At 35.8% G+C, this 8,494-nt stretch overlaps 1 long non-coding RNA gene across 1 annotated transcript; it reads right to left on the bottom strand.

Moving 5' to 3' along the window:
- Positions 1–796: 796 nt before the first annotated feature.
- LOC147914029 (uncharacterized) lies at positions 797–6,653 on the bottom strand. The gene is made up of 3 exons (XR_015555989.1): positions 5,735–6,653; positions 3,745–4,404; positions 797–1,969 (listed from the first exon to the last, which is right to left on the bottom strand). It is a non-coding gene; the product is annotated as an uncharacterized LOC147914029 (long non-coding RNA).
- Positions 6,654–8,494: the final 1,841 nt, after the last annotated feature.

The following is an 8,494-nucleotide window of genomic DNA, read 5'->3' as shown; positions in this document are numbered from 1 at the left end:
TATCCAGTTTCTAGCTCTCTTTCAGAGGAAATTATTCCACATGTTGTTGTACTTTGTTGTATCTATGGGAAGAGGCAAGCTCGGGATCCTCCTACACTGCCATCTTCCAACCCCCCGAATCCAGTTTCTATTACTCCTTCTCCATGATTTTTTTGCTTTGCAGAGTTTTAGCCTCCCAGCATCTTATCCCAACCCAGAGTTAAAATTCTGTCCACAGTCTAACACTGAGGACCCTGTCAGGTCTAGGTCCCTTGTATCTCAAAGCACTGACATAAAGGGAACACAGGCCCTGATATCTCAAGAAAAGTTCCATTCCCCTCCTCAACCAGCAAGAGAACTTTGTCCCTTTGATATGAAATCTTAGGCACCATGCTCTTTGTCTTCAGGACATTTGCCAAAACAACTAGGAATTTTATATTTATATCACAAAGTAAGAGCTGTTATTTAGTCCCACATTATAATACTTTTTATTATGAGATACTTTTAGACATTTTTACATGCTATATAACCTGAGCTTAGTACATGATAGGCATTATCTGATTTAATTTTTATAAAAGTCCATTCTATGAGGTTGTACTATTATAATCTCCATTCACTAGTGCAGAAATGGGGCTTAAAGGAGTTTAGTGATCTGCCCAAAGTTATAATTTGAGTAAAGGATGAAGGGTTGATTAAGTCTGTCAGGATGCTCCCAGTTTACAAACTCTGTGCCAATGCTTCCCAGCCAGAGATGATTTTTAAATTATATTTATGAATATTTATATATAATTAACATAATTATTATATTAGTAGCCCATGCCCAATACTGTTTAACATATACAGATATTATATACATATAAGTATATAATCATATATATACAATATTAATATACTGCACGCATTGTAAGGCATTACCAAAAAGATAATAAAATATTAGATAAAATAAGAAATAAGGATTTAAATACTGTTTTCTTTCACTCCATGAGATATACAGCTCACCCACTCTAATTTTTATTCCCTCTGTAAATAACTATCATATTCAGAGAAATAATTTAGCTGCTGGATCATCAAATGGCATCTTTTTCCACTGATATTTTAAAGGGCATTGGTGCTAACTCTGAACAGGAAAGAACCATGGTTCCCACAGATAATAGTTGACAGATAAAGTACAAGACATTAAGTCAAATTTGAATTCATAGAAATAATGAATAATTATTACAGTATAACTGTCTCCCAAGCATTGCATAAAAATATTGCCAACAATGATAACTTGGTAAGATATGAGTAACATTTTACTTCACACAGCAAATGCAGAGAGAAATCTGTTCCATCCCTTTGTTCAATTTTAAATAGACATACAAAGCTGCCTGTTTCAGAGAAGAACTTCTTTATTAGGTGTTATGTTTGAAACCGTTAAGAACCAACATGTTGCAGTATGGCTTCCAGGACTTGGTCCGAAGCAGCTTGGAGGTCGGCAGTGGTGGTGGCAGACACTGGCTGGCAGGCCTTGCCTGGTGATTGGCTCTTTAGCAGCTCACCTGGCCACACATGCTTGGAAGATTTAAGTGCCCTGTATGCTCAAAATCTGTATCTTCAGATAAAATGGATCTGCATCTTGGATGTGTTTACCAAAGCCAAGCATAACCTATAATGAGGATTAACTGAGTAAAGATGCTGGGCAATGTGCAATACACCTTGAAGAAGTGCAGCAGGGAGATTTTCGAGCACAGCTGCCTTATCTATGCATATATCATAAAGGCCGCATAGATGAATGGTTTGAAGTAAACAGATCTTGCCCTGAGCATCCTTCAGATGAAGCATCAGCTTCCTGTCTTATAGCTTTTCTTGTCTTTTCAAGATGCTTGAAAAACCGAGAGAATATGAGGATCTGTCTCTGAGAACACAAAAACAAAAATGCAGGCACACTCAGCCAGAAGTCTGGGTTCTGTGACGTGATGTGGAGATGGACAATCATACAGGAAAAAATATCCTGCCGAAGAGAGGAAAATTACCACAGAACTCAGAGTACCAAATGTGCATATAAATGATACACAGGAATTTTGAAAATGCTGCACATCCCCTTAAGAGTCATCTACATAGGTAATACTGATAAACATTTTGTATTCAGACGCCAAAATTAACTGATTTAAAAGTTGATTTATTTTTGTTAAGTCCTCCAAAGCTGTGCAACTAGTTGTGTTTTGATTTGTTTTGGGTTTTAGTTTGGGGTCTCTTGATTTTCCCCAACATGATGTTCCTAAATTCATCTATTTTTTTTTTATTGAGGTCATATTTGTTTATAACATTGTGTAAATTTCAGGCTTACATCATTATATTTCAACTTCTGTATAGACTATATCATGTTTACCACCAAAAGTCTAGTTTCCATCTGTCACCACACACGTGTGCCCCTTTACCCCTTTTGCCCTCCCCCAACCCATTCCCCTCTGGTAACCACCAATCTATTCTCTGTATCTATATGTTTGTTTGTTGTTTTATCTTCCACATATGAGTGAAATCATATGGTCTTTGGTTTTCTCCAACCGACTTATTTCGCTTAGCATAATACTCTGAAGGTCAAGCATTCATCTATTCTTAAATTGAAGACCACATAATTTACTTCTTATAAAGTCTTATATGTGAAACCAAGATATGTAATTAAGTAGTAAAACCTTCTCTGAATGTAAACCATAACCTCAAGTTCTATTTTTTCCCCCAAGTGTAGAAAATAGACTTCAATATAGGAAGTTAAAATACATTAATATTTTTAAATTAAAGGTTTAACATTATCAGAATGTAGTCAAAAGAGTAATTCAAGTTACATAATTACATTTTAATTAATTAAATCTAGAATTGTCTACTGAATTGCACACTTATTAAGTAGATTGTTTCCTCTTAAATAAAAGTACTCAACAGCTAATCAGCAATGAATTATCTGCAGCTATGCAACTTTTAAAAAAAAATACAAATTACCAATTTTAAGTGCTGCCAGCTACAATAACTTTGTTTTAATGGGTATTTTTGTTTGTTCTTTTCATGTAATTATTTTGTTGTGCTTTGCATCTCCAGGCAGTTTTTCCACATTTGGGTAAAACGTTTAGCAGGTTGTAAACTTAAAAACTTATGACAAGAGTAAAGTATTTTCTTGAGTGGAACTTGGAACAATTTGAGGGATATTTCACATACTTTTAAAAATCAGAATTTAGAGGCCGGCCCGGTGGCGCAGCAGTTAAGTGCACGCGCTCCGCTTTGGTGGCCCGGGGTTCGCAGGTTCGGATCCTGGGCTCACACTGACGCACTGCTTGTCTACCCATGCTGTGGTGGTGTCCCATATGGGGGGAGGAAGATGGGCACGGATGTTAGCCCAGGGCCAATCTTCCTCAACAAAAAAGAGGAGGATTGGCAATAGATGTTAGCTCTGGGCTGATCTTCCTCACACACACACAAAAAATCAGAATTTAATTTGGGATGCCAGATTTATAGCAATTTGCATCTTTAATTTTCCAAATAATCTGCAGGTTAGCATTTGATAAATGATTTTTAAAGCAAATATGAAGATTCTTTTAATTTATAATTTATTAATGTATTACTGTAATTGAAAATGTTATAGTTTTAAATTCAGTCTTGTGTAGAAAGAAATGTATTAAGCAAAATTATGTGAATAAATATTCCCCCCCCACACACACAAACTCTGAGAGAAAGATTATTCATAAATGACTGCACCTTGTAAAAAACGAGGCAAAAAAAAACATAGAGCTATCTGACCTGTTTAGGGATCCGTGTACTCCTTCCATACCACGCAGAGCTGAGCCTGGATATTCTGGAGTTACAGCTCATGAGAACAAAGGGGCTGACTGCAGGAAAACCAGCAAGGATTAGGGCAGAGGTATTCACCAGCCACCAACTGAAATTATGAAAAACAGTCAAATACAATAAAAAGATATAAGAAAGGGTGTAAAATGATACAAAGTTGCTCACTAGGACAAGGATGCTTTGCATGACTCTGGACTCAAGGGAGGATTGAGGGAGAGATGGTTCCTATGAACGTGCTGGACCCACTGCTTGTGCCTGCACAGGATGAAAACCATGGAGCCCCTGGCCCAGATCACAAATCCCAAACACAGAACATCATAAGATGACAACAATGTCGTATATAGTGCTGATGATGATATATTAGTAACTACCACAGAACAGTACCCCAAATCCTTTTCTTTCATGATGTTTTTGCTGTTCCACTTGCCAGTCACAAAGGAAAAGTGGTGTGGATCCAGCACATTTAGGATCCAGCAGAGGACGATGGAAGGCCCGCTGTATTTGGGAGCTCATAGTTTCAGCTCTGTCCATCTGGAGTTCCTGGGGCTGATCATGATGACCTCGAAGATACTCAACAGGCAGCTGGTGCCAACACACCCACCTCTGCCCACTCTGGGAAATGGAAAAGAAGTTTGCATCCAACATCTCTAAGGAAATGTTTCCACCTCAATGTGGCCATTTTCTGTGGGACTCCTTTAGAGAGGACAGCCAAGGAGTTGGCTACGTTCAGATGCTTGAAGATCAAATCTGTGGATCTTAATGTGCATGTGGCAAAAAAAGGAAGATCTAATGGTAAAGAAAGAAATTCCCCAGGAATCCAACTATGGTCTGAGATAAGATCATTCCTATCTCCATGGAAGATAATCCATGGAGGCCATTTGTCATTTTCTAGTAACTGACATTCCCAGAGTGAGAGGATTCTGAAGAAAAAACAAGGCCTGTTTTATCATAGCAACCAAAATCCACTATTTTCTCCTTACCGTTGTTTTCAACCCATACATTTCTTATAAAGCTTATTTTCTTTTCCTAAGAGTTTTGCTATAAAAAGAAAAAAATATATATATCCCCATTATAAGAGTATTACTAGTTTTTTACGTATAACTTTTAAGATTATATGAAGTGCTTTATTATTCCCATTTTACAGGTAAGGAGATCTGAGGCCCAGGAGGGCTACATTGTACCTTCTTGTAAGCGGCAGAGTCAGGTGTTGACAATATGCTTTACCACTATGCTTTCTCAACTACGGGCATGGGTGTTTTTCTAATATTTTACATATGTTCTTAGGTTTTATTTACATCTTGTCACTTTTTAAAAAAGAAAGGTTGTTATTTTTTTAAAAATCATGATTGTCAGAATTTTTCATTTAAATCTAACTGCTTATTTTATAGGCATATGTCACCTTTAATGATTCAGAGATCCAGGCAGAATACAGATGCTCTGATATTAGTATAATCCTAAAAGAATAATCCTACAATTCCAAATGGAATTTATTGAATTCACAAATGTTTCCATGTTGGAATTAAAAGAGGAGACTCCCTCTTAACCCAGAAGGAGCACACAGTGCCATGACTGTGTGCTAATCAAGGGGACATGAAACATCAGTAGGAGGTAAAATACTGCAGAGGAGAAACTAAATTAGCATTAATTGTAGAGGAACTTTTTATTTTTTATCAAAGGATAAATCTCAAATGTAACTATTTAAATGTCAGAATTGTTAAAGTTATTAAAACATAAGTCCATTATACAAAAGTGAAACTGGAGGGAAGGAAATCTGATCACTGAACAAATTTATTTTATTTTAGAAAAAACTGAATTTTAAAATGATATATGAGCAGTAATAATAAAAAATAAGTCAAGTGTGAATAGTCATGTATAATTGTCAATATAGTCATGTATATTAAAATTGAAAAGAAGAAATGTGATTCTTTTGTAGATTGTTTACCTCAGCGTCTGTCAGCTATAGGTCAGCCTTCATTGCCACCAGCAGCCCACTGTTGCCGAGTCCTTTTACTGGCTGAACCACTGCTGCTGTCGGGGCTTCCTTGTCATTTGTACTACACAATTTCTTTCATTGTTGGCAGTGATGCTACACTTCTTCTGATGCTTAGTGACCAAACAGTATGCTAATAGTTAAAAGGAATAAAATTTTGCAGGCCATAAACAAAATAAATAAACAAAACCCCAAAACTTCTTGGGTCCTGTTTATTTATAATCAAAGAACATTGTACAAATAAGCAAAAAAATATTTAGTAGGCACTGTTTTACTTTTTTATTTTGGACCATGTTACTAAAGTTTATTTATATTAAAAAGATCACTAGTATTTCTACTTAGTCAATGTATTTGAAACAACTTTCCCTTAAAATATACAGACTAACTTTGCTAATTAATTAAATGTCATATCCTCTTAAAAATTATATTGACTCTATTTTGAAAACTAATCAGTGGCTACTAGTCTTTCATTTACAGCTTTATTGAGGTATAATTGATATACAAAAAACTGCATTTTATGTATACAATTTGGTAAGTTTGGACATAGGCTTACACATGATACCAGGCTACAATCAAGGTATTAGCATGTTTCTCACCTCCGAAAGTGCTCTTGTGTCCCTTTACCTCTTCTTTGTGATAAGAATACTTAACATCTACCTTTTTAACAAATTTTTCAGTGAACAGCACCAGATTGTTAACTCGAGGCACGACACTGTACAGATCCTTAGAACTTATTTCTCTTGTATAACTGTAATGCTGTACACATTAACTAAGCCCCAGTACTAAGGTGAGTACTGAATCTGGAAATGACATTAGAACATTTTTGAAACCAGAAAAAAAATCACAAAATGATTTAATTCTGAAAAATGCCAAAGTTCATGACTTTTTTCTAATATGAAAACCTATGGGTCACCACAGTACCTTTCCTTGAATGCTCCTTCCCTGACTTTAAGAAGAAAAAGTCTCACCATAATCATCACAAACCAGATGTTTTCTGTTACCACACAATCACTGTCTCCATTAAGTATGTAATATGACTAGATTGGTTGAAAAAACTATATCCACTGTTTCTGAACAGAATAATGTCACTTAATTAGCTACACCATATACAGACACTAAGGTATTGGACAATAGCTCTACAAATCCTGAAAATGTTGTCCATGATTTTTAAAGAGAAGATAGAACAGCTAGCAGATTAATTTCCAGATTATACTAGACAACTTAAGAAAAATAGATTTCATTGCTGCATACATCAAAAACCAACAACCACAATCAATGAGGATTGCGTTAAAATAAATTAGAAGCAGTTAGGGATTTATCGTCTTGGACCTCCATTTCAGCTCATGACTGAGTACTTATTTCCTCCTTCCTGCATGGCTGTGGCACTGGATCACTTTTTGCCACAGAATAAACTCTTTTCCAGACGAGCACTTTCTTGTCTCCTGATGTACTTCCTTTATAGACTCTGCTTCCAAAACTGAAATATAAAATACTCACCAGATGCCTTCCGCTGTCAGGACAGTGAGCATGGAGTGATGGTCATGAAAGCCCACGAGTGTGTGCGAGAGTGGCAGCCAAATGTGGGAGATGGGTTTGTGACACTGTGACCTCACTCCCCACAAAACTGCCACTATCATTTCACCTGCAGCATCAATGACAGGAGACACTTGAGAGACTGAGAATATTTTGGAAAAACTTTGGCTCCGCTACTAATTAGCACAATCAATCACAACTTTCTAGTGAACATCTCCAGAAACACAGCTTAGAGTGTTTGCAAGAGTCTCTTCTTTTCCATGATCCATGGAGGTGGATAGGTTCACATGGATGGAGTAGACAATGCTGAGGTCTGAGACATAAGGGACTGAGAGCAAAGCACATGTGCCTTACTGGATTCCATCCTTCCCTGAGATGCTGTTGTGCTGAAAATCTAATTTTCTGTTAATCCACAAATTCCTGAGCTGGACTATCTTTTAATTATTAACAGAGAAATAGGATCACACACAGAGCTTGAGAAGTATTTGTCAATAGGTTAGAGTGCAAGGAAGAACTTGAAGTCAAATATTGATATAAAAAATAGAGAAAATTTATGCAATTTAATGCAAATTCATGTGCAAATACAAATGATATTTTAGGAATGTTTATTTTATCAATATTTACCCCCATAGAAATACACATTCTAAACTGAACAATATCTATAGAAGAAACAGAGACATTTATACAGAGTTCCCTCACACACATAAAGGCACCAATTTCATATCCCCTAGAGGGAAATTCTAATGATAAACTGATTGATAAGCCAATGCTACCTATACTATTCAAGAGTTATAAAGTAGTTAAGCTTCCAAATTTTTCTTAGGAAAGGTATATAAGTGTGATGCCAGATTTTGCCTGGATTGATACAAACAAATAGGATATGTGAATATAAAGGTAAAAATATTAAATATTAGAAAACACTGCATCAATACATTAAAATATTGTATCATGATCAATCGTCCTTTATGGAAGGAATGCAATTGTGTTTCAGTATTAATTACATGGGAATTGATTAACATGAGAAATCCATTAATGCAATTAATCAGATCAATAGAATTAATGAGAATGTTGTGATCATGTTCCTAAATGCAAAAAAGACATCGGCAGAATTCAACAGAAAATTGCATTTTAAAAAGTTCAATCGATAAGGAATTGATGTAAAATATTTATGAAAAACAT

The sequence above is a fragment of the Ceratotherium simum genome, chromosome 23 (genome assembly GCF_057802395.1).
Source record: "Ceratotherium simum simum isolate JZ-2026a chromosome 23, ASM5780239v1, whole genome shotgun sequence".
Lineage (NCBI taxonomy): Eukaryota > Metazoa > Chordata > Mammalia > Perissodactyla > Rhinocerotidae > Ceratotherium > Ceratotherium simum.
This window is presented reverse-complemented; position numbering and strand designations above follow the sequence as displayed.